The following is a 27238-nucleotide window of genomic DNA, read 5'->3' as shown; positions in this document are numbered from 1 at the left end:
CTGTGCCCTTCACAATTGGCTGTGCAGAGCTGAGGCCCTGCCACAAAAGGTGAACTGTGGGAGGAGTCACTCTGGAAGATGAAGATGAGGTGCAAGAAGCCCGGGGGATTCTGAGGGTCAACACGAGTGGCATGATGTCATGGAGGAGGGGAGACGTGGGAGGCATGCCCATGATACCCTCAAAGCTGAAAGGTTTCATGAGGAGTAAATCTTTAAGTCCAAACGCCAGGCGATGTCTCCTCCAGCCCCCCAAGCCATTTTGTTACTTCAGTGGGAATAGCTGTACCATTGCTGAGAGGACGGGTCCTACGTTCAGACTTGGGTCTTCAGAGCTCATGACACACTAGGGTCAGATTTTAGCTGTGTGGGATCCGTGAAGAGAGTTGCCGTTTCAGTACATGATGCCATGCTGAGAGTTTGAAAGTGGAGGGAGCTGAGAAAGGATTTACCCTAGTGGAGCAGAGGAAATCATTCATCTGCTTCCTGCACGGTGACAGCTGCACTGACCTCCTGGGCAACAGCCTCCCAGGCCGGAGAGGTGAGATTGGTGAGCATTTTTGATCCATCCCTAGGATAAAGAAAATACCGGTGAGTCCACGCTCCCCGAATAAGGGGCTCACGAGCCAAGGCACTGAAAGCCCGCACTGCCTTCTCCTTGCTATCCTGTTGCTTCTGGATTCCAGGCATGTTGGAGGGTCTGGTGGAGACAGATGGGCTGGAGAGAGTGATAGAAGTGTGCTAGACTGGCATTTAAACATGGCACCGGGACCTTCAAACCCATCAGCCGAGGATAGGCAGACGAATCAGCTGCCAGCCCATTATGAGGGTCAGAGAGGAATTTTTATGTGCAAATTTAATGTGCTGATTCTGGTGGGGGATCCCGCCATTTTGGCCAGCGGGACAGATGGCGGTGGACAGACCACCACCGCACTTTGTCTCAATAAGCGAGAATTCCAACCACTCTTATTGAAGATTATCATTGCCTGTCACCTTTCTGGTGCATATGTTACCTGCCACTTATCTGCCCAACCTACTAAGATGTTGTTGCATGTGGGTATGGATTGCTTCATTATTCAGAAAATACATTTCCTGAAATCTACTTTCCGCTTGGTTTATCCGGGGGCTTATATTTTTACTGGACATAAGATGGTCATTTGCATATCCAGAATGGGGTTGCTGCTAACTAAGTATTTCCTTAGAGTACCAACTCTTTTAATCTATATTGATAGCTAAACGTTTCAAAGCCCCAATATTACCTACCGTGTGGGGACACCAAGATCCTAATATTCCAAATGAGTCCTGAAAAGGGACAAAAGAGTAGGCCTCATCTTATACTGATCTGTCCTATGAGCACCTTTCAATTTTCAATTTGCCTTGCTATCACTGCGTCTCTCAGTGTACCTGAGTGTACATTTGTCATGTACACTGAGAAATGCAGACACAGTATACCCAAATTGTCTTCTTTCTCTATCCTCTTAAATGCTTTTCCCTGATGTATCAATGTTGAGCTTTCTCCCTGTCTACACCCATAACGCTGCACTTATCCAAGTTATACATCATTTGCCAGTCATGAGTTCAATGTCCCAACACATTTAAGATCTGCCTGAAGCACACAGGCATCATCTCAGGATCACTTGAAGATCAAAAGCTCGATGACAACGAACATGCGGTTGAAAATTCTCAAGTGATTCACAGTTGGAAAATTGCTTCTGTGACACAAAGATACCAGTCACATCACTTATCTTATTAAAACAGCCATGCATAGTCTCCATATTAGTAAGAGAAGATGTAACCCGCATGAATGACCACGGTTATGCAGCTGAAACAAGAATGATACAGAAGTATCACAGTGAAATCAATAGCTCAAGATGCTATTTTTTAAAATGAACATCCCATGTGCAGCTTTTGCAGTGATGAGGCTATCAATGTTCACTATTAATAAAGAGCAAATCAGTCACCAGCTTCTGCTGTCTACACATACACAGTTAAATTCCAGGAATCAGGAGGTTGCTGATTTGCCCTGCTTCTCCTGAAGCTTCACTCGAACAGTATTTTGTGACAAATCTCAATGTCAATTTCCCTGGACGGACCTGAATTTGCGGTTTTTACACATTACATACCCAACAAATATGCCCCAAAAAGTTAGGATTTGTCCTTTCAAATATAACTGAATTTTGAATGTTGTGAAAATACACTGAACAGACTCTCTGTTAATACAATGACACTTTTACAAGTGTGGTGTTTCATTCCTTCTATTGTGATGATGGAGAAATAAAACACAAAATTATGCCCAAAATATTGAACTTTGTAAAAAATGACCTGAGTTTTTTTTTAAATGGACACAAGCCCGAAGATGGATGCAGGGTGATTCTCCAAGCGACAAAGGAAACACTCCCTCTTTCCAGACAAGATACTTCTAAAACCTTCCATAGGCTGTTTACCGGCTTTCGGAAAGACAAAGGGACATAATGGTCATCACAGCTCAAGAGATCCAGAGACTGATTACCATCTCCAGTAATGACTAAGGGACATAATGGCTATCGCACATCAAAAGCTCCTGTGAGTAACGTTGGTAATGAGTTGTTCTCTATTTTTTTTCAAATTGAGAATAGCCAATTATTTATCTTTCCAATTAAGGGGCAATTTTGTGTGGCCAATCCATCTAACCAACACATCTTGTGGGGGTAGGCACACCATGTAGGCATGAGGAGAATGTGCAAACTCCACACGGACAGTGACCCAGGGCCGGAATTCAAACCCGGGTCCTTAGCGCCGCAGTCCCAGTGCTAACCACTATGCCGCACTCTACCCCCTCGTTGGTACGGAGTTGAAGGTTTAACGTCCATTTGGAATGTATAAAGACAGGGTCGAAAGCCAGCAGATAAAGCTACCCCAGTGTCTGTCTATGTGTGCTCTGTGAGAATTAGCAGCTGGAAGTTTTCCGCACAAAAAGAGTGACAGTAAGAGAAGCAAACAGATGTATCCCTGCAATATATCCATTTGTGCAGGTATATCTCCCTCTCTAATATAGCCATTTGTGCAGGTATATCTCCCTCTCTATGACTGTGGACATAAGCCACAACCAGCATAAGAGTCGCAGCTGAAAAGAGAATTGCGGCATTCCTCTTGCAAACCACAGAACACTGGAATCGAAGAACTAGCTATTTACCTGCTGAGGTCAACACTACCTCGAAACTGACTGCTCACCGACCAAAATCAATTTTATTGGAACTTGAATTGTAACAGCCACATGCTTCATCATCGATTCTGCATGAGTCAAGATCTGTTCAGTATACCTTTTAATTTTGTATTTACTTACTTTTCATTTCTAATCTGTATGAATGTTCTTGCATGCATTTTACAATTTTGTGCCTTACCTTTTTAGTAGATATAAACATATTCGATCTTAACACAAGAAAGCCTGGTTAAATTGGCTCCTTTGAAAGCAGGTCTGGAAAAAGGTTCATGCGGGAAAGAGAACTTTGTGCGATTAAACCTTGTTGCTACCACCAGGGCTAGGGAGGGATTGATTCATGTCAGGGAGCCAATTCATCTCTCCTCACCTGAGTTCATAACAATGTGATGGTTTCCCAGCCGGATGGTGAGAATTCAAAGGGTCTCTCCCAGATCGACAACTTTGGGGAACCTCACATGGGAGTTGGTCGTTACACGTCAGATATTATTGTTGGAGTATTAAAACATTAAAATATTTTTTTCTTTCATTCTCTCTTAGTCCATTATGCTTTCTCTTTATTTTAATTTCTGTACAGAAGTTTACATTAAATGTCATACTCTAACTTGTAATTCCTGGTTGAGACGCAGCCGTCCCCTAACTGCGTGTTTCTCAGTGGCTCTCCGCTCACTTGCGGCAGGATTCTGTCTTTCCGTCGCTTGTCAATGGGGTTTCCCATTGAAACCACCCAACGCTGCCAGGAAACCCATGGGCGGGCATGCATTGCCGGAGGGAAAAGTGAACCGTAATGGAAAATTCTGGCTGAAATCAGGTAACTGCTAGAAATGACTGCAGCAATTGCGGTGCACATTTCAATGATTGCTGCATGAATCCGGTGCTCTCTGCATTGCTGATTGGTTGCACATATTAAGAGGGGGTCCAATATCGTGAGTGCCAGAGCGCAACTTAAAGCTACCATGCACCAGCCTGCACCTTTTAAAGCGGGAGTTCAGTTTGGCGGCTGGTGGTGCTGGGATCATTTTGTTATGGAAAATGGTTGACCCTGGGAGAGAGTAAAACTAGGCAAGAGGTTCTGCATTGTCAGTATGAAGAGCTAGGCGTCATATTAAGAAGCTGGACCACTAAGGCAATAATGATCTGAGCCATGGGCAAAATGGCATAGGGCAAATTAGATAATAGAAATGAATGCGTGGCTCAAAGACTGGTGTTGGAGATTGGCACCAGCATTGGGGAAAGTGGGATGTGTACTGGGGATGGTCTGCACCTGATTTCGGCTGGGACTGGTGTCCTCACAAACCTCAAAACTAGGGAAATAGACAGGCTTTAAAACTAAACAGTGGGCGGCAAAGGATCAAAATTGGGAAGATGTGGCAAAAAAGAGTAGAGACAAGGCAAGAGAGAAAAGTATCAAAATAGAAAATGATTACCAGACCATGACAAGAAGGGATAGAGAGTATAGAGCTAAAAGTACATTACTGCAGATATGGCTAGAGGTTATAAAACTAATAAAAGGACAAAACTAAAGGCTCTGTATCTGTCTGCATGTAGCCTTCATACCAAAACAAATGATTTGAGAGCACACCTAGAAATAAATAAGTACAATAGGATAGCCGATCTGGAGCCACACAACTTCTTGCTTGAATCCAGCTCCCCAACTGAAAACAAAACCAAGACACAAAACAGCTTCCAGCTCAAAACGAAAGTAAAGACAGAATCACATTCCAGCTCCACTGCATGTCATCATGCCTCTTCCGGGCATCTTGCACCATGAGGCAACCGATCTGGCAGCGATCCCGCCTGTCCATGAGACAACCAAAATGGCAGCAATCCCGCCTATCCAGGTGCTGGCGTCCCCCATCCACCTCTGAGGTGATTCGTCGCCCGCCACAAAGACTGAATCTATAGACGTAAATCTTGTAAATTTTGTTCAGTTTGCTCTGTATCTGCACGATAGACACCTTCCCATGTACATATGTTCATTCATTCACTACTTGTACATAGTCATGCATGTATATACAGCCACATTCCAAAATTTATTTTAAAAAGGGGAGATGTCATAATATCCATTCATGTATATCATGAGATGCAGACAGGCAGTGATTGACACACAGGATAACCAATGTACACACACGACACAGAGCAACCAATCACCAGACAGGACACCACCACTATAAAGCCCACAGGGCATTAAGACTCTCCCTCTCTCACAGGTCACAGATATTGAGATAGTTAGAGTGCACAAGCCAGTGAGCATCATCTCCATGTGGTAGAGAGCTAGTCTGGCCAAGCCAGTAGGAGGTTATCAGTTAGATTAATAGAGTGTCAACCCACGGAAGATTATGTACAGTAATCAGCAAGTTCAATAAAACAGTGTTGGACCATCTCCTGTGTCGGAAGCCTGTTTCTAGTTTCACTGCATCCAGTTGCAGCCAACGTTGAACGAACTCACTTAACACATCAACGGGAGCTTAGAGTTTTTTAAAACTTACCTTTACGGGATGTGGGCTTCACTTCCTAGGCCAGCATTTGTTGCCTCACCCTAATTGCCCTTGAGAAGGTGATAGTGAGCTGCCTTCTGCAGCCCATAATGTGTATGTACACCTGGTGTGCTATTAGGGAGGGAGTTCCAGGATTTTGACCCAGCGACAGTGAAGGAACAGCAATGTATTTCCAAGTCAGGATGGTGAGTGATGGTGAGGGGGAATTCCAAGTGATGGTGTTCCCCTGTATATGTTGCTCTTATCCTTCTAGATGACAGTGGTCATGCGTTTTAAAGGTGCTGCCTTGGTAAGTTCCAACAGTGCATCTTATAGATAGTACACACTGCTGCTACTATGCATCGGTAGTGGAGGGAGTGAATGCTTTTTGTGGAAGAGGTGCCAACCAAGCTTTGTCCTGCATGTTGTTGAGCTTCTTGAGTGTTGTTGGAGCTGCACTCATCCAGGAAAGTGGGGAGTATTCCATCACACTCCTGACTTGTGCATTGTCGGTGGTGGACAGGCCTTGAGGAGTCAGGAGGTGAGTTACTCGTTGCAGGATTCCTATCCTCTGACCTGTTTTTGTGGCCACAATATTTATATGGCTGCTCCAGTTCAGGTTCTTGTAAACGCTAATCCCCAGGATGTTAATGGTGCGGGATTTAATTGTGGTAATGTCATTGAATATCAAGGGGCAATGGTTTGATTCTCTCTTATTGGAGATGGTTATTGCCTGGAACTTGTGTGGCGCGAATGTTGCTTGCCACTTGTCAGCCCAAGACTGGATATTGTCCAGGTCTTATTGCATTTGCACATGGACTGCTTCTGTATCTGACAAATTTTGAATGGTGCTGAACTTTCTGCGATCAGTGAACATCTCCACATCTGACCTTCTGTTGGAAGGAAGGTCATTAGTTAAGCAGCTGAAGATGGCTCGGACTAGGACACTACCCTGAGGAAATCCTGAAGTGATGTCCCAGGACTCAGATGACTGACCTCCAACAATCACAACACTCTTCCTTTGTGCTAGGTATGACTCCACCAGTGGAGGATTTTCCCGGATTCCCATTGACTCCTGTTTTGCTAGGGCTCCTTGATGCCTCAATCAGTCATATTCTGACTTGATGTCAAGCGCAGTGACTCTTATTTCACCCCTGGGGTGCAGCTCTTCTGTCCATGTTTGAACCAAGACTGTAACCAAGAGCTGACTGACCCTGACAGTACCCAAACTAAGCATCAGTGAGCATCTTATTGTTAAGTAAGTGTTGCTTGATAGCATTGTTGGTGACCCCTTCCATCACGTTACCGATGATTGAGAGTTTACTGATGGGGCGATGATTGGCCGGGTTAGATATGTCCTGCTTTTTGTGTAAGGGGCATGCCTGCACAATTTTCCACATTGTCAGGTAGATGCCAGTGTTGTAGCTGTACTCAAACATCAAGTTGTGGAGCACTATTGCCAGAATATTGTCAGGGACCATAACTTTTGCAGTATGTAGTGCCTTCAGCCTTCTCTTGCTTTCACGTAGGATGAATTGAATTGGCTGAAGAAGACAATCTCTGGAGAAGACCGAGATGAATCATCCACTTGGAACCTCTGGCTGAAGATTATTCAGAATGCTTTAGCCTTGTCTTTTGCACATCATTGAGGATGGGGATATTTGTGTAGTCACCTCATCCAGTGAGTTGCTTAATTGATCACTACCATTCATGACTTAGATCATGAATGAGCTTAGATCTGATCCGTTGGTTGTGGGATCACTTAGGTCTGCCAATCACTTGCTGCTTCTGATGTTTGGCACTCAAGTAGTCCTGTGTTGCAGCTGCACCAGCTTATCATTTTTCTGTATGCCTGGTATTGTTCCTGGCATGCTCTCCTGCACTCTGTTGAATCAAAGTTGATCTCTTGGATTGGTGGTAATCATTGAGTGGGGTTGTGCCAGACTATGAGATTATAGATTGTCTTGAGTACAATTCTTCTGCTGCTGCTGGCCCATGGCACCACATGGATGGCTAGTATTGACTTGCTAGATCTGTTGTGAATCTATCCCATTTCGTACAATGATAGTGCATGCAGTACAATGGACGGTATCCTCAATGTGAAGATGGGACTTCGTCCCCACAGGGACTGTGCGGTGGTCACTCCTACCGATTCTGTGATGGACAGATGCACCTGTGGCAGGCAGGTTAATAAGGATGAGGTCCAGTATGCTTTTCCCTCTTGTTGGTTCCCTTACCACATGTTGCAGGCCCAGTCAAGCCCAGTTATGTCCTTTACGCCTCGGCCAGCTCTGTCAGTAGAGGTGTTACTTCGCCACTCATTTTGCTGGACTTTGCGTACATTCTGTGCCCTTGCCACCCTCAGTGCTTCCTCCAAGTGATGTTCAACATGGACTCGAACCCAGAGCTTCTAGCTTAGAGGGAGGGTTACTACTCACTGCACAACAAGACATCCCGCAACTTGAAGTAGTAGTCTGCAATTATGATATAACATTCTTGATTGTATATTAATCAATCGTCACACTTCCAAATTAGCATGTTAACCAGCTTTGCAACTTGTTTTCAAAAGATGTTTTGTTTTATAAATAATCAGTCATTTGGTGCTTATTGAAAGAAGTCTGGTTAAAGACTTTTTATGATGGGTTTAGCAATTGCAAAGGTTACTTCAGGGAGTGAATTTAGCGGAATTAAACATTTAAACTGTTGTTACGACCTGTGGAGAAGTGGGACAGGAAATGACGGCACGCTCCTCTCATCACGATTTTCATCCAACCGCCCAGGTCTTCCCTACTACTTCACAAGCCCCAGGATAGCAGATCCCGTGATGCAGAAGTATATAGTTAATATCTCTTCCTTTGTGTGTCCCTCTGGTTTGGGTAGTTCCGAGCTGTCGAATCTCCGTTCCCCCATGTGCCATTAGTATGATGCTGTACAGTTTCAGAGGATCGTTCCTTGGATAACCTTTTCCTTTTAGACTTTCAGGAAAGATCTTTTCTTCTAGTCTGAATTGAATGATGTCGCTCTGTGCTCTGGTGTCAAGTGCAGCTTCAGAGTCATGGTTTGGGGCTTATTTCCCATCCTCCTGGATCTAAATGCTTGTGTGAGTTTCATTTCTCTGAGAACTGTTGCATCCCGCCATTTTGCGAAATTGTATGGCTGATGTGCCGACTGTGTCTTCAAATTTGATGTCACCTTGCAGGGTAAGGATGCTTAGGTTCTTTTTGTTTCTCATTTGACCCGTTGCCCCGTTCCTGAAAAGCTGTTGAGTGCCTTCTTTCTTCGTTCTGAGCATCTTTCCCCACCACAAGCCTTGCAATTTGACCCACATGTGGGACATTTTGTTTCAACTTCGAGCTCATGTGGTCGTTCACAACAAATGAACATCTCTCTGTCTGGTACATGTTCTTTTGTTAGTGTTTCTGTGCACCTGCTGCCTTTCTCTTGGCTTAAATGGCGAGCTAGTCGGTTAGGTAGGCAACATTATCCCCTCCAGGATCATGACCATTGCAGCTATGGCTGTTGAGAGAAATTACAGAGCAGAAGGAGGCCTTTCGGCCCATTGTGTCTGCACTGGCCCATGGAAAAAGCACCCTACTTAAACGAACACCTCCACCCTATTCCACTAATCCAGCAACCCCACCTACCCATTTTGGATATTAAGGGCAATTTAGCATGACTAATCCACCTAACCTGCACATCTTTGGACTCTGAGGGAACCAGAGCACCCGGAGGAATCCCACACAGACACGGAGAGAATGTGCAGACTCTGTACAGACAGTGACCCAAGCCGGGAATTGAACCTGGAACCCTGGAGCTGTGAAGCAACAGTGCTAACCACTGTGCTACCATGCCACCCGGTTGAAGGAGAAAATTGACTTCCCTGCACTGCCCCCTGGTGCGTCGATGTTCACTTCAGCAGCTCCACCTGCTGTCGATCGTTGAGCGCTGGAAAGCCTTTCATTGGCCCTGCCATGTCGGGAACCCAGCCACCGTTCCGGACGAGACAGACTTTAATTGGCTGGAGCATTGTACATTGCGGTGGACATACCTAAAGCACACCTCATGGGGCTGGAGACCGGGACTTGCTCACACGTCCACTGCCTGATCAACAATTTGAAATCCAGCCACTGTGTTCCCATTGTAAATTAATCCCCAGTCGTAATGTTGGCTGTTTAACTTTTTGTGCGATTAGAGATATTTAAGCGTGTAACTCCTGAAACCCTACAGAATGTCATTGCAGCTGAAATTTATATAATTGGTATTTCATATATTTGTTCCATAATTTAGCGCCTGAGCCACCTTCGGCTGAATATTTACTTCACCATTTTCCCAAGTCAAGTGGAGAATATAATCAGAAAGTCAGATTACAATGATGAGAATTTTCTGCTTGACCCTTGGGGCTCTTTATTAATTACCTGGGTGTTGGACAGATAAAGGTGTGCTGGTAGTAAGGGCTTAATCACAGGAGTACTCCGAGACATTGCATCAAAGAAAAATAATTGGAATAAAGACCTAAAAGTGTTGCCTTATTAAATAGCGAAGGTATAAATTCGGAACCATTCAGGACAAATCCAAAAATCCTCTACAGAAGTATGAAAATGAAATAAAATAACAGGCTTCCAGCGTTTTCTTTTAAATAAATGATTTTCTGTAACTGTTATCTTAAATTAAATCCTTACATTGTGTCACGCCACTAATCTGGGTCTTGAATTGCATTTCATACACCAAGCAGCTGAACAAAAAGTATTAGGTACTTTCCCTGAAGGGACAGGTAATCATGGACGCAGCTTGCTCAAGCAACAATCTTTCAAATTCACAATTTACTTGACAATCATTGAATGCATGGGAGGCTGAAAGCTTTTTAGCAATTTGCTGAAGGGAAAGTAGTCCAGCTTTCTGATTTACTTTTTATGTTTTAATAATGGATGATAATACCTGTTCGCACTTCATACCTCAAACTTCTTTTCATAGAATCATAGAATTTACAGTGCAGAAGGAGGGCATCTGTCCCATCGAGTTGCTTTGGAAAGCCTCTGGCTGGCATTTTACAGGGCCCCAGGGAACATGAGGGAGGCATTGAAACTGTGCATTCTACCACGAAGGTTAGGTGTACTCCGGCCTCCTCCTTGCGGGATTGGTGGTGGGGAGAGGAAGGGGAGAGGAGCCTCGTAATCCAGCAAACTCTGATCCACAGAGGTAGCAAGGATCAACTCCTTGGTCATACCTCTTGCAACCCTCATGAATGACGCCCCCCCCTCCCCCCCCCCCCCCCGCCCCGTTCCCCCATTGAGGCCATACCACATGGCCTTCGTGAGCCCGATCCTACTTATCTGAACCCTGAGTGCAGGGATTTAATTGCCTTCTGAATGCAAAATCAGGCTGGAGCACCCAGAACCAGTTGAGTCAGGGTTGCCTCCAACATTTTGGATACAGGAGGCAACTGCCAGCCAGAAATTTACAAGAATTGGAAGCCGTGAGAGCTGCGATTGTTTTTCTTTCTAACTTTCTCCTTAACTTCCCTCAAAGTGTTAGTTTTTCCTGGGTGCAGGATGGTGGGATGACAGTTGTGACATTGGAAAAAACAACGAGCGGCAATTTTTGCTGATATGCGGAAATTCAGGAATGATTTCACCATCGCATAAAAGAGGAGGAAACTTTTAAATAGGGTGCTGCTCACTTCCAACTCCATGAATATACGCTTGTATGCATAGCTGCCATCTTTATAGGGGGCAGCAGGACGCTTGCATGGTGATTACTAGCACTGGAATTGCAAAGATTACAGTGCCAGCAAAGTCTCTTAGGGTCCCACAGTTTTATTTATCCCATTTAATTTCTTGAACATTTCTCTTGCTTTGTCGCCTCCCCCCCCCCACCCCGTTCTTTTGGGACCATATTGTCATAAAGCATACCTCAGTGCTGTGGAAGGGATATTTGTGTAATTAAGCCTGTATTTATTTGCTTGACCTGTTGCTGCTTGAATGTTGCTGGGCTGGGAGTCACAAGCCCCAGAACTGCAAATGGAATTGCAGCTGTCACAGGATCCACGGAATAGAATCCATAGAATCTCTACAGTGCGGAAAAACGCCATTTGGCCCATCGAGTCTGCACCGACCTTAGGTCCAACCCCCCCCATCCCCGTGACCCTGTGTATTGATCATTGCCAATCCATTTAACCTGCACATCTTTTGACTGTGGCAGGAAATCAGAGCACACTTCACACAGACAGTCACCCAAGGCCGGAGTCAAACCCAGGTCTCTGGCACTGTGAGGCAGCAGAGCTGACCACTGTGACATAATGCCACCCATCGTGTGGGTCTGTAGCCTGCCACTCACTCCCCATCCTGATCCCTGGAAACTGGGGGCATCCGCCTCATGGCCGCCTGCCCACCTTGGGGCTCAGAGACTGAGTGAATGGCTTTGAGGATCAGGAGCCACCCCTCCCTCTCCATCCCGATTCCTGAAACAAGAAGACTCCTGTCGTGGGAGTCGGAAACCAGGTGTACGGCTTCCAGCACTATGTCTTCTGCAAATGATGAACATAACATTCTGTGTACGTAACAAAGTGCTCATTTGCAGACAGGTCTCAGTGGCCATCTTGCAAGACCATCTTGAGTTAGTAGGAGATGCAGTATTGGGGTTTTCCACCCCTCCGTGGAAACAGAGGTGGCACAGTGGTAAGCTCTGCTACCTCAGCACCAAGGACCCGCGTTTGATTCTGGCCTTGGGTGACTGACCATGTTGAGTTTGCATATTCTCCCCGTGCCTGATAGGTGTCCTTCCGGTGCTCCGGTTTCCTCCCACAAGTCCCGAAAGATGTGCATGTTAGGTGAATTGGACATTCTGAATTCTCCCTCAGTGTTCTCAAACAGTCGCTGGAGTGTGGCGACTAGGGGCTTTTCACAGTACCTTCATTGCAGTACTAATGTAAGCCTACTTGTGACACCAATAAAGATTATTATTATTATTAATTGTCTTCTGAAATGACCGAAAAGGTCACTCCGCTGTAACAAACCACTGAAGAATAGTCAAGTAAGATAAAAATGGACTGATCACCCAGCATCGCCCTGGACAATGGAAAGAAGACCCCACCCAGTCAATCCTGCAAAGTCCTTCTAACTAACATCTGGGAACCTTTTGCAAAATTTGGAGAGGTGTTCCACAAGTGAGTCAGCAACAGCCTTACAGAGTTATATTCAGCGAATCATGCCTTACAGCCCGTGTTCCAGTGTTGCAAATTTTAGCTCATAATTCATATATTTTAGAATCTAAATTATTCCTTCACTGTTGCTGTGTCGAAATCCTGGAATTCCAACCTTAATGCAATTGTGTGTTACTTGCACCACATTGACTGCAGCAGTTTAAGCAAGGGTAATTAGGGATGGACAATAAATGCTGGTTGCACAATAAATGCATCGACGCACGCATCTCTTGAACAAATAATAAAATCTAACTTTCAGTTTTGGGAATTAAAGTTTTAACCTTCAAAATTAGGCATATCTGGTTGCACAACTGATAAGCAGCCCTGAAGTAAATGCAATGCAGACAAGCTTGGAGTTTATTACACTTAAGTGATTGGGGCCCCGTTGAGATAAGAGGTTACAACCAGAAGGTAAGAGTTAAAAACAGCATACTAAAGAACTGGAAACAGGATGCATGCAGTTATTTCAGGAATGGATAAGTTATTCATAGAATTTATAGTGCAGAAGGAGGCTATTTGGCCCATTGAGTCTGCACTGGCCTTTACAAAGAGCACCCGACTCAAGTCTATCAACTCTACCCTATTTGTAACGCAGTAACCCCCACTTAACCTTTTTGGACACTAAGGGCAATTTAGCATGGTCAATCCACCTAACCCGCACATCTTTGGACTGTGGGAGTGAACCAGAGCACCCAGAGGAAACCCACGCAGATACAGGGAGAACGTGCAGACTCCGCATAGACAGTGACCCAAGCTGGGAATTGAATTTGGGACGCTGGAACTGTGAAGCAACTGTGCTAACCACTATGCTACTGTACTGCCCCATGTGGTTCCCAGTGTAATAACCCTCATGAGGCCCATGGGGATACCCTAATCAATCTCCCCATGAGGCAAGTAGAACACAAACTTTCTCGCAAGTGCGCGGAGGCCTGCCCAGCTGGGGCTCATGATTAGACAGTATAAAAGCCGGCCTGGAGAGGGACTGGTATCTTGGTAGTCCCGACTGGGACTTACACCTTGTGGTTATGCCGCCGTAGTGGCCAGTTCCTTTGACCGTGAATAAACTATCGTTTGCTGAATTATTCGGCCTCCAGTGTCTTCATATCTAGATTTAAGGAAAGCTTTAGAATGAAAAAGTAGTGAATTTTCATTTGAACCTGGGAATAGGTGGTGTGTTTTATGTTTCCATGGAGATGGGTGGAGCTTATTGTTGGAGTTAATCTCTGTGAATTCAGTTAAAGTACAGCCAGCAGGCAAGGCTGGTTAAAGCATCAAAGAAAACGTGTCCGCTTTTGGACTTATATAGCTGGTCGATCTTTGGAAATTGAGAGACAACACTAGACATACAGCTGAAGCTGAGTAAATATTGGATCTATCGTCCCAAACACAGCCTGAACTTGGGAGCTGCTTTTCAGTTTAAGACAAAATTGGAAAGGGGTAACATTTTTGGATGCTTTGTTCAGCTGGAGGGAGAGATCTGTGGTGATCCTCAATGAAAGGCACTTAACCTTGGTGAAGTTGGAGTTCTGAAAGTAATCAGCCTGGTTGCAGCAGGGGTGGGGGCTACTGTTGTTTTATGCCACTGCCAATATCTAATGGGAGGATCCCCATGAAATCGTGTACCTCGGCAAACAACTGGAAAACTGAAGAGAATTCAGAGTGAATTTAGGTCAGTGGTGATGTACCTTTGAGTTACTTCTACGAAAAGTGAGTGAACCTTTAAGATTTCGTAAACTAAGGGAGCTTCAGCGGTAAATAAGGAGTAGAACTGAGTTTACAGCATACATCTTTGTAAGCAATTGCATTAAGTTAATAGTGTTTACTCTGTTCAATTCCTTTTATGTTCAATAAAGTTAGTTTTTGTTTAAAAATGTGACATCTTTAACATAGTTCTGTCAGTTAGTTGCTGGTTATTTAGGTTTCTATGCTGAACATTAATGATTCCTGACAGAATCCTTACGCCACGCTCAGCCATCACCATCCCTCAGTATTTCCTATGCCATTGGCAGGACAGATTCACTAGAGATGGTGGTAACAGCGGTATAAGGTCAAGAGAGAGAGAGTGGTGCTGCGTGCCCTCAACATTGCCACTGATGTGTTATCTGTGCTGGTTTAACATCGACTGCAACTAGATGCAGTAAAACGAGAACCAGGCTTCCGACACAGGAGATGGTCCAACACTGTTTTATTGAACCTGTTGATTGCTGTACATAATCTGCTGTGGGTTCACACTCTATTAACCTAACTGATAACCTCCTACTGGCTTGACCAGACTATCTCTCTACCACATTGTGATGATGTTCATTGGCCTGTGCACTGCGCATGGCCCTTGCCGAGTCCTGTGAGAGAGAGAGAGAGCCTTAATGCCCTGTGGGCTTTATAGTGATGGTGTCCTGTCTGGTGATTGGTTGTTCTGTGTCATGTGTGTTCATTGGTTATCCTGTGTCAATCACTGCCTGTCTGCATCTCATGATACACATGTGGATATTATGACAGCCTCCAGAGCCCATTTGGTCTCATTGCATCAGCTCAAACGTGGGCAAGGAAACTTCCTACTAATTACTGTTGCTCGTTCTGGGTGAGTGTGCTTAACACTCACCTTGGCTCTGTTTCTTGTTCTAAGCTCTGGAGTCGCCAGGTGCCGTTAAGACACCGCCACAAGCTTCAAGGTGAAGTTCAAAGCAATAAAACCGTACACCAATTCGTAAGTCCAAACAACTAGAGTTTATTATAATACAATTATAATAACTACCCATGCACACGCTAAAGGATTAAACTTACTCCTACCGCTAAACAACTAATACTTATCTCGAAGGAACTGCGAGGTCAGGGAACAAGGCCTCTTGCTCTGCTCTGGTCTGCAGACTTCGGATTGTTATCAATTGCCAAGGGTGACAGGAGTGCCTATTTCTGGTAGCGGTCGTCGTTAGGCACTTATTTGTTGGTGGCTGCTGCTCGACGGCTGGAGTAGAAGACAGGAGCCCGGAGACAGGAGACTGAACCATGTGTGGGACCTTTCTTTTATAGGTCCCAGGGGGTCCGCGCCCCTTTGGGCGGACTCCCTTACCTGCTTGGAATCGATTGGGTCTCTTCCCAATCGATATGTTTGAACCCCCTCAATCATAGGGCAGTTCCTCGGTTGCTGGGCGGTTCTTGGGACCTATTGTTTTGGGCTTCTCTGGCGCCACAGGGTCTGGCCTTCCATAGAATGTATCGATTTGTGCTTAACTTGTGTCCATTGTATCTGGGACTCGCCCGGTATCGCCTCATTAGTATGTTAACTGGTTTTCTTTCACAGTGCTGTCTGGTCTCTGCAACAGTCAAAACCGGTTTCTGCAGTCGTCCCAATATACAATCGCCTTCAAGCTGCTTGCTTTCCAACATGTCCATTTTCCCTGCATTCCTTGCAATCTTCCATTTTGTGTTGTGCAGTGGCCACCCCAGGTGGCTACATTACCACCTACCACCATCTCAACAGGTGACTCAGTACTCCTCCATGTGCTCCACTGTTCTATGTTCTAAGGTGAATAAAAAGTGCAAGAAGCAGCACAGAGTTAGCACTGCTGCCCACAGCACTGTGGACCAGGTTTGATCCCAGCCCCGGGTCAGTGTCTCTGTGAAGTTTGCACATTCTCCCAGTATCTGCATGGGTTTCATCCCCACAACCAAAGATGTGCACGTTAGGTGGATAGGCCACAGTAAATTGCCCATTAATTGGAAAAAGATAATTGAGTTCTCTAAATTTATATTGATAAATAAAGCAACACAGCATTTACTCTGGATGTGGCACTTCAATATCAAGGACTAAAAGTGGTGTGGCATTGCGACTACTGATCAAATCGGCTGATCCCTGAAGGACATAACTTCTAGTCTGGGTCTGCAGTAGGGGGTAAGTCCGCCAAGAAGAAGGAAATATCTACTTGACCTCCACTTCAGCAATCTGCATGTCACAGATGCTTCTGTTCAGGGCAGTATTGACAGGGGTGACCACTGAACTATTTTTGTGGCGGTGAAGTCCCGTTTTCATATTCAGCATACCTTTCAACACGCTGTGTGGCAGTACCACTATGCTAAATGAGACAAGTTCAAAACAGAATGAGCAACTTAATACTGGGCGTCCATGAGGCATTGCGGAACATCAGCAGTAACAGAACTGTATTCAACAACAGGGCATTTCAGGAACATCACCAGGCATACCTAAATATGAGTGCCAACCTGGTGAAGCTACAAACACAGGACTATATACAGGGTTAATAGTGGAGCCGCATTTGATCAGCAGGTCAAAGTAAAGGTAAAAGTCAAAGTCTCACAACTAATGGATCAGATCAAACCACTGCAGTGCTCCCACACCAGACATAAATCGTGGTGAAAAATTAAGCAAATAAAGAGAGGAAGAGACTCCACAAATATCAAATGACAAGGTTTAAACATTTGAAACCTTCTTTAACCAGAGGTGCTGAACAGATGATCCATCTTGACCTCCTCCGAAGGTCCCCAACATCACAGATTCCCATCTTGAGCCAATTTGATTCTCCTCACATGATATCAAGAAATGTCTGAAGGCACTGGTTGCAGCAAAGGCTATGGGACCTGACAGCATTCCAGCTGTGCTACGTTATACTTGTGCTCCACCACGAGTCACGCCTCTCGGCAAATTGTTCAAGTACAGACGCAATATTGGTATCTGTCTAAAAACGTGGAAAATTATGCAGGTATGTCCTGTCTGCCAAATGCATAAACATATGGGCAATTACTATGAGGGCTGGTTTAGCTCAGTGGGCTAGACAACTGGTTTATGATGCAGGATAAGGCCAGCAGCGCAGGTTCAATTCTCGAACAGGCGCTGGAATGTGGCGACCAGGGGCTTTTCACAGTAACTTGTACTTGTGACAATAAAAGGTTATTATGATACTATTATTATTATTACTTCCAATTATAAGCAAAATGATGGAATGCAGATGTGGTTTCTGGTCCCCTTAAGAGGCAATCGGCCGATAGGGTCACATGACCTGGAAAAATCAATCGGGGTCAAAGGGGGGGATGCGGTTTACCTTAGCAAGTGTGGGCTTTTGACTGGCCATGTAGCTACAAACCTCTGTAAGATATTGGCCGGAATTATCCAGTCGTTGCACTTCAATTTTCCCGTTAGCAACACCCCCCCGGCAGTAGGTTTCGCAACAGCGTGGTGTAATTACAAAGGGAAATCCTACTGACAATTGGCAGGAAGATAGAATACCACCACCAGCGAACGACGTGCAGTCAGAGAATCCCTCCCAGTATGTTGTAAATAAACGTTAGTTGTTTCATAACTAGTTGGTGAGCTAAAGTTATTACAGAAGAGTAAACAATGTTGTGAAGCGGCCCATACGCAGGAACATCTCGCCCACCGATGTTCGCCATGGGTGCTGCCAGGTACACTCAGCTCCGGACCTCATTTCAGCTTCCATCCAAACATAACAAAAGAGCTGACTTTTCAGAGGTGAGGTAAGAGTAAGCGATTGTCCTTGACATCGAGGCAGCATTTGGTGGAGTGCGGCAACCCTGTTTAGATCCAGAGCTGGGCCTGTAACCTTTTCCTGGACGCTTGCAGCTTCCAAACATGAATCCATCAGGTAAAGCGTCTTGATTCAACATTAGACTTGATAAATTCACATTTTAATAGAATAAATTTCTGTGGTTGCTGTCCAATTAAGTGAATGTGCGAAATGATATAATCTTGCAGAAGTGAGTTCCCAGGAGAATTGAGATTAAGGTCTTGCTGCGTGAAGATTCTTAGGTGTTAATCCTACCATTTCACGTTGCAGTCTCAATACAACACACAGTTGAAATGCTCCAATGGATTGTGAAGATACATTAACAATACTATTGCAGAACATATTAGGATGGTGTGTTGACGTTTATCTGTCATGAAGGCAATTTTTGGTTTAACTTGTGTTACATTTCTGTTATAAAGTCAGGTTCATGCTTACAAAAGGTTAACTCCCTGGCACTGCCGCATACATTTCTGTATTGATATCAGAATGTCTGGAGCCACTCACTGATCAATAAGATGGCTGGATATGTTGATGGTCTGTCCCAAGGAGAAATGGGTTAGCCAATGCACTTAACCTTGGTAGTGTTTTGTACTTCATTCCTTGATTTTTCATTTGACTTTCTCAATTTAAAGGAAATCGTTACGATCCTGCATTTCATTCATCTGGCTGTGCATCACAAAGGCTGCAAGTGGAGTAAACTATGATAATGAAAGTTCTCTCACAAAATTAATTTTGATGAGTACCAATTGGCAAGGTCCTGGAAGGGACAATGGATTTTAACATGTAACAAAGAATAGATAAAAATTCACAACATTTGGCTGAATTCTGCATCCATATGTCTTGGCTGAGATACATGTCATATATCTGGCAGATACTTGGCCGGTTGAATATCCTCCTTCTCTGCCATAACACACTCCCACGTTGTACATAGAATGGAATTGCCTTAGTGAAGGCAAACTTTCATCTCAAAGGTGGTTCCAAGGTTGGACAACAGTAAAAGATTGATGACTTTGTCCAGCATCGGACTGTTTTATTGGGAGATATAAGGGTTGAATATGGGTGCCTACCAGTGACCTCAGGAATGAAGCACACTTAATAATAATAATCTTTATTAGCGTCACAAGTAGGCTTCCAATAACACAACAATGATGTTACTGTGAAAATCCCCTTGCCGCCACACAATGGCGCCTGTTCAGGTACACTGTGTAGTGATCTGCACATCTCTATATACCCAAAGGGATAATATTAATACATTACAACTAAGTAATCAGTAGAGGGAGCAGTAGAGATGTATAAATAGACAGACGGAAGCCAGGATCAACCCCTTCACAGGAATAGGGCTCATGACCAGCTACATACAAAGACAGCTCAGCGCAGACAGCTTATCTCCAGCATTTCTTATTTTACATCTTGATCTAGTTTAAGCTCTGGAGAGTGAACAAACTTACTCAATAGGGCATTCACTCAACTGCAAGACTACGAGCATTATTCGGACATAAGAAATAATATATGGTACCAGGAGTGGCTTCAGGAAATTTTACTAGACAGATTAAATAAGGACCAAAAACAAAGATCAAAAAGAGAAGAAAACTCGTACCGGACATTTGTCTTGGGAAGGCCTCGCAGCATATGGATCCTCGACGGCCGACCGATTCAATGGAACATGTTCGACCTCCACGGCAGCTGAATACAACCGGTAACTTAAATGATAACTGGAAAATATTTAAACAAATGTTCCAAATATATATTGTGGCTAATGATTTGAGCACGGCCTCTGAAGAAAGAAAAATGGCACTCCTACTAGCAATAGCAGGACATCAAGCTGGAGATATCTATAACTCCTTTAATTACTTGGAAGGTGAAGACAAAACTAAATTAAAAGTGATACTCAAAAAATTTGAAGATCATGGTAACACCTGCAATTATGCTGCTTTAAGGGGCAGCAGGGGTAGCATGGTGGTTAGCATAAATGCTTCACAGCTCCAGGGTCCCAGGTTCGATTCCCAGCTGGGTCACTGTCTGTGTGGAGTCTGCACGTCCTCCCCCTGTGTGCGTGGGTTTCCTCCGGGTGCTCCGGTTTCCTCCCACAGTCCAAAGATGTGCGGGTTAGGTGGATTGGCCATGCTAAATTGCCCGTAGTGTCCTAATAAAAGTAAGGTTAAGGGGGGGCTTGTAGGGTTATGGGTATAGGGTGGATCATGGCTCGGCACAACATTGAGGGCCGAAGGGCCTGTTCTGTTCTGTGCTGTACTGTTCTATGTTCTATAAGGGACTCAATGCTCAGAGACCAAGTTGTACAGGTAATAAGTGATGCGATACTTAGACAATCATTATTAAAACAGAAAGGTTTAATGCTGGAAATCACGATTGAAAAGTACATGTTGCAAGAAAAAAATAATAATCAGTACCTTGATTTTATACCAAGAGTGAACGAAAAAAATATCTTCCACGTGGCTGAGAAACTTAAAATGGAGTCTCGGTATTCAAACCAACTTCTTCTTACCGGCGCATCCAATTCAAACCTGTACGTACATGCGCACATCAACAAAAGATGGAAACCGGCGGAATTCCGTTTTGCGCATGCGCAGGAAACCAAAGCTGCGCATGCGCAGTTGAGAAAAGATGCGTTGGGCGAAGATCGATTTGCGCGTGTGCAAGCTGTGCATGCACAGCTGAAAAAAAATCGAGTAGCGTTCGAAGATCGATTTGCGCATGCTGTCACGGGCGTCATGACATCAGAAGACTCAGACCACACCCACTTAAAAAGTAAATGCCCGAAAATCACAAATAAGATTCTTAAAGGTACAAAACCCAAAAATCTAACCTCAAAAGGCACAACATTGCCAGCAGTTGAAAATAACTTCCGCAGTACACTGGAACAAGCAGTTTGCAGCAATCACAGTGAAGAGCACATTTACAAATCCAAAACCAAAGAAGATGATTTGTGAACTCAAAGTGAAGAGCACAATAACAAATCCGAAACCACAGATGATGTGTTTATTGAAGATACTACTCAGACATGGCTGTTATTCGGATATGATGATCATAGCATCAGCAACACAGTTGAAAAGCTCACTACAACTCTACTAATGGTAGATGAATCCAATACCATGATGCAATGGCTGATCATTGATATATTTGATGACAGCAACCTGTCGAATAGCCAAGAAGAAAACAACGCCACAGAGAGAGTACTGACCCACTCTGTTCAAAGAGCGTTGATCGACTCCACAGAGAGAACACTACATGACTCCACACAGAGCGATGAAAAGACTCCACAGAGAGAGGGACGCAAGCCTCCACAGAGAGCTCATTGACAGACCTCTAAAATGGAAACAATTATAGACTCCAGAGCGCCAACCAAGCATGAAGAAGACTATGAAGGTCTATCCATTTTATTTGAGCAACTAGCAAACTATGAACATAAGAACATAATAACATAAGAACTAGGAGCAGGAGTAGGCCATCTGGCCCCTCGAGCCTGCTCCGCCATTCAATTAGATCATGGCTGATCTTTTGTGGACTCAGCTCCACTTTCCGGCCCGAACACCATAACCCTTAATCCCTTTATTGTTCAAAAAACTATCTATCTTTACCTTAAAAACATGTAATGAAGGAGCCTCAACTGCTTCACTGGGCAAGGAATTCCATAGATTCACAACCCTTTGGGTGAAGAAGTTCCTCCTAAACTCAGGCCTGAATGTCCACCCAGCTCATTTTTCTACCTTATTTGATGAACAACAAGAAGACAATGAATGTCCAACCACTGTATGTACGAATAGTGACACAGTGATCATAATCAGCAAATCAAGCAGAAATGACTCCAGAAAAGGAGCACCAAGGAATCAAAGAGGAATCAAATCAACTGATGACACTAAGACCAATGCAACATCAGATCATTTACACATACCTCAAGTCAGATACCACAAAGGAAACTGATACCAATAACTTAGAGAATGCCTCAAATTATCCACAAGGAACAGTCATTGAGCACAACAAGAACAACAACAAAAACTACAAGAAGCACAACAAAAACAACAAGAAGCACAACAAAAACAAGTACAACAACTGAAACAACAAAAACAACAACAAGAAGCACAACAAATATAACAACAAAAACAACAACAATGAAACAAGGACCTGGACAACATGGTACAACTCTGCACATGAAGGACAATGTAATAGCACAGTCCAAAACAATGGCAAGAGTACAAACATAACATGGCATGTCAACGAATCTCCCAAATTCATATTTGCCCCACAATAAACAAGCAAACCAGTTTTCAAGGCGGATGACATACAGAATCGATACCACAAGTACAGAAAAAAGTCCCGGTCAGGCAACAACGATAACATACAGAATCAACACCGCAAGCATAGTAAAAAAGTCTAAAGTCAGACAACAGAAGTGATTCAACCATTTGAACACCTCATGAAGACTTATTGGTTACTTAAACACAAGAACACTGATGACATTCACAAAGAATTACAATATCAACATCACCACTTCAACAGCAGAAGAAAAAAGAAACTCAACCGATTAAGTTTGGACTCCGAGTTTTTTTTTCTAATGATTGGACTCATAAATATTAAATGGCTTTGTATAATTATCAATATCATCACAACTTGTACAGTTATGCATATCATCATTTATCTACCTGTTTTGTACAATTTTCTTTAACACCGTGCAGAAAATATGTAAAAAGAAAAAAGGGGGGATGTAGTGATCTGCATATCTGTATATACACAAGGGATTAATGTAAATACACTACAACTAAGTAATCACTAGAGGGAGCACTGGAGATGTATACATAGACAGATAGAAGCCAGGATAAGCCTCTTCACATGCACAGGGCTGGCGACCAGCAGCATACAAAGACAGCTCAGTGCAGGCAGCTTACCTCCAGCATTTCTTAATTTATATCTTGATCTAGTTTAAGCTTTGGAGAGAGAACGGACTTACTCAATAAAGCATTTACTTCCACTGAAAGACTACGAGCATTATTCGGACATAAGAAATAATAAACACCGGGGGAGAATTCAGAATGCCTAATTCATCTAACAAGCACATATTTTGGGATTTATGGGAGGAAACTGGAGCACCTGGAGGAAACACTCTCAGGCACGGGAGGAACGTGCAGACTCCGCATAGTTGCCCAAGCTGGGAATCGAACTGGGTCCCTGGCGCTGTTAAGCAACAGTGCTAACTGCTGTGCTTGGCTGTGATGTGAGAGGGAGGTTATGTGAAGAGTCCAACATGGGTTTTTGAGTCACTAACATTTACGCAGTGCCAGTAGTTCGCTACTGGTCTTCTCGCTAACCGGTACCTTACTGACTAGCACTATTCATACAACTGAAAAGGTTAATGATTGCCCCGCCCCCTTATCAGGGAAGCTTATATTCCCCAAGATCAATTGTCGCTACCTAATAGGATCTGAGCAGGTCACAGCTGAGGTTAAAAACGTTATAAATTGCGAACTGAATGTATGTGGTGAACTTGTTGAAAGGTCATATTGCAGAGTGGAAATGGCCAGACCCAGGGAACATGCCACATTTTGTTGCTCAGAACTGAACAAAAATGAATTTTCACCTTTGTTAGTTCCCTTTGAAATGGGAAAGAAAGAAATAGATAAGGGGAGATTCTCCCAGCCCGGGCCGGAGAATCCCTGCAACTCGGCCATGCTGCCCCAACGGCACGGCGCTGGTTGCGGGCCACCGCACGATTCTCGGCCCGGGATGGGCTGAGCGGCCGCTCTAAAAAGGCAGAGTCCCGCCGGCGCCGTCCGCGCTTGGTCGCAGCCAGGGGGAACTCGGCGTGCAGGGCTGGGGGGGGGGGGGGGGCGGGGGGTGGGGGGGGTGGTGGCCTGTGGGGGTGGGGAGGGGGACTCCACCCTGGGGGGGGGGGTGGGCTCCGATGGGGCCTGGCCCACGATCGGGGCCCACCAGTTGGCGGGCCAGTCTCTTGCTCCTCGGGCCTATTTTCTTCCGCGCCGGCCCCTGAACTCCCGCCCCATGTTGCGTCGGTGCCGTCGTGTGGAGGGAGGCCATCGCGCATGCGCGGGTTGGCGCCGGCGCTACTGCGCATGCACGGATCCCGCGACGCACAGTTCACGCAGGGTTGGGAGGTTGGAGCGGCGTCAACCGCTCCAGCGCCATGCTGCCCCCTGTAGGGGCCAGAATCGGTACTCCCAGCTGCCCGTTCATGCCATCGTGAAACGCGACGGCGTTTCCGACGGTGTGGGCACTCTGCCGCCGAATGGGAGAATCCCGCCCAAGGGATTTGATTCACAGAAGGTTATTAAACAAAAATCATGATATTAATTATCAGTTTTTGTTATTCAGTTGGGGTGGCGGGGAGACAAGGTTTTAATATATATTATTTGAAGCACACTGTGTAAAGCAGATGAAGTAGGGAGGGAAAGAAACAAGAATTCCTGGTGGAAATGTGGACCTTCTCCATGAATTGGGCAAAATTCCTCAGGAGAGTTTGAACAAGATGATAAAGAGGTCATGCAGATGGAAGAAGGTGGAGGGAAACATGACAGACATTTTACAACAGATCACAGGATCACAGACATTTTACAGTGCAGAAGGAGGCCTTTTGGGCCATTGAGCCTGTGCCAACCATTTGAAGGAGCTTTCTGCCTAGTCACATCCCTGCCTTAATCACGTAATCTTGCAAATTCTTTATTTTCAGACAGGAATCCAATTCCGTTTTGAATACCTCAATGTGTATGTATGGCTGTTAACATTTTCAGATAAATACGTTTTTTTTAACATAGTGAGTGGTTAAGAATCTGGAATATGCATTGCCTGAGAGTGTGATAGAGGCAGATTCAACCATGACTTTCAGAAGGGAATCAGATAAGCTTCTGAATCGTAGAATTTCAGAGAATCGTAGAATTTACAGTGTAGAAGGAGGCCATTCAGCCCATTGAGTCCGCAACATTCCTTGGCAAGAACACCCTACTTAAGCCCACACCTCCACCCTATCCCGTAACCCAGTAACCACACCGAAACTTTTTTTTGGACACTAAGGGCAATTTAGCATGGCCAATTCACTTAACCTGCACATCTTTGGAATGTGGGAGGTAACCGGAGCACCCAAAGGAAACCCACGCAGACATAGGGACAACATGCAAACTCCACACTCAGTGACCCAAGCGGAATTGAACCTGGGACCCTGGAACTGTGAAGCAACAGTACTGACCACTGTGCTACTATGCCAAAGAGAAGAAAAGAAGTCACTGCAACAGGGTAAGTATCGGGGAGTGAGATGAGTTGGGTTGCTCTTGCAGAGGGCTGGTGGAGACTGGATGGGCTGAATGTAGTCAAATCATTTTATGATTCTAATGCTACAATGTGTCTGTTTTTGGAAATCAGACGAGAGTGCCTGGTGATGGAAGGAACCAATTAACAATCCCCTGCTGATGATGTGACAAAGTATCATTCAACAACCCACTCTTTTATCGCAACCTCACATCAGGAGAAAAAGAACTAAACATTCAGCGGTGTGAAGGAGCTCAGTTGCATATTCGGTTTATGGCAGACAAGAATAATCGCTGGAGATTAGCCAGAATGTGAATTTTTTAAATGGCCACTTACAAGGGGAGCCAATGGGTGTCCATAGCCTCAGGACTTGAGGCCCAACTCACTCCTTCTGCTTCATCATCGACCTTGAGTGGCACTTACAGCATCACTATCACACTGAAACAATGAGGGAGGGGGGGGGGGGAGGGGAGGATTTTTGGAGGCGGGAGGCAGCCTGCCATTGGCTGGTGGCAAGATCTACTGGTCCCGCCATTGCCAATGGGATTTCCCATTGAATCCACCCCCAGCGTTGGTTTGTCATTGGTGGGAATGGAAGATGCCTTTGGTGAGAACAGCTGAAAAATCCTCCCCCTTCCCCATTACCACAGTATATAATCCGTGTTGATGAATTTAAAATTAATCCAAAGCATGTTTAAGTGCGTCAGTCTAGTTATCCTTGTTAGTAGCATTTCTGTTGCATAATTTCGATACAAATTAGTTTTGAAGAGGTACCACCCAATGTAATTATCTGGAAAATGTTAAAAAAAAATTAAAATTGAATGACCACGTCAAGTATTACTTTTCTTTTTTTTAAAATATGTTTAAAGTAAATCCCAATCTGAAACATCAAACTATTTTTCTTCTGCCTTTAACTGCCTTTGCATCATTTCAGGTTGCAGTGTGTTGACAGGAAACCTTCTCCCGCCCAAACTGTTGCAATGGAGCACACCCAGAAGGAGGACAGGGGCCTCAAATCCTGCCAACACCACTTAGAAAAGTGAGCCATCATCATGTCAGTGCAACAGTTTCTTCCCTTAAACAAGCTATTCCTGGCAGCAGTTTGACTGAAAACATGGAGTTACTTTGCTGGATTGTTCGCAGTTTGACACTCTGACCTCATTCCCGATCAGAAAGGGGGGGGGTTGTGACTGAATAAACCAAACTCATGTCGGACTTGGGAGGTGGGCGGTGATGAGAGACAAAAGATTTTCTATAAACCTAACACACATTTAAGATCTGTGCCAGCAGTTTCTCTTCTCACTGTGCCCCCCCCCCCCCCCCCCCCCCCCAAAACCCCCCCACCCACCCTCCCAAAAAATAAAACATTGTCTGGCGGAATGCATTTTCCATCAAGGTAATCATGTTCAAAGGTCGACAAAATTCCTTAACTCAGATGTTAATTTGATACTAAATCAGCTTTCTTGTTGGAGCGCTCCACTAATCAGACCATAGCTTAAATATCTGATATCTTTCCAGCTCCTGATGTTCTCCAGCTGAACAGTTCATACGAAGCTTACGGCACAGA

This window comes from Scyliorhinus canicula, chromosome 21 (genome assembly GCF_902713615.1).
Source record: "Scyliorhinus canicula chromosome 21, sScyCan1.1, whole genome shotgun sequence".
In the NCBI taxonomy this organism is placed as follows: domain Eukaryota; kingdom Metazoa; phylum Chordata; class Chondrichthyes; order Carcharhiniformes; family Scyliorhinidae; genus Scyliorhinus; species Scyliorhinus canicula.
Note: the sequence above shows the minus strand (reverse complement) of the source record.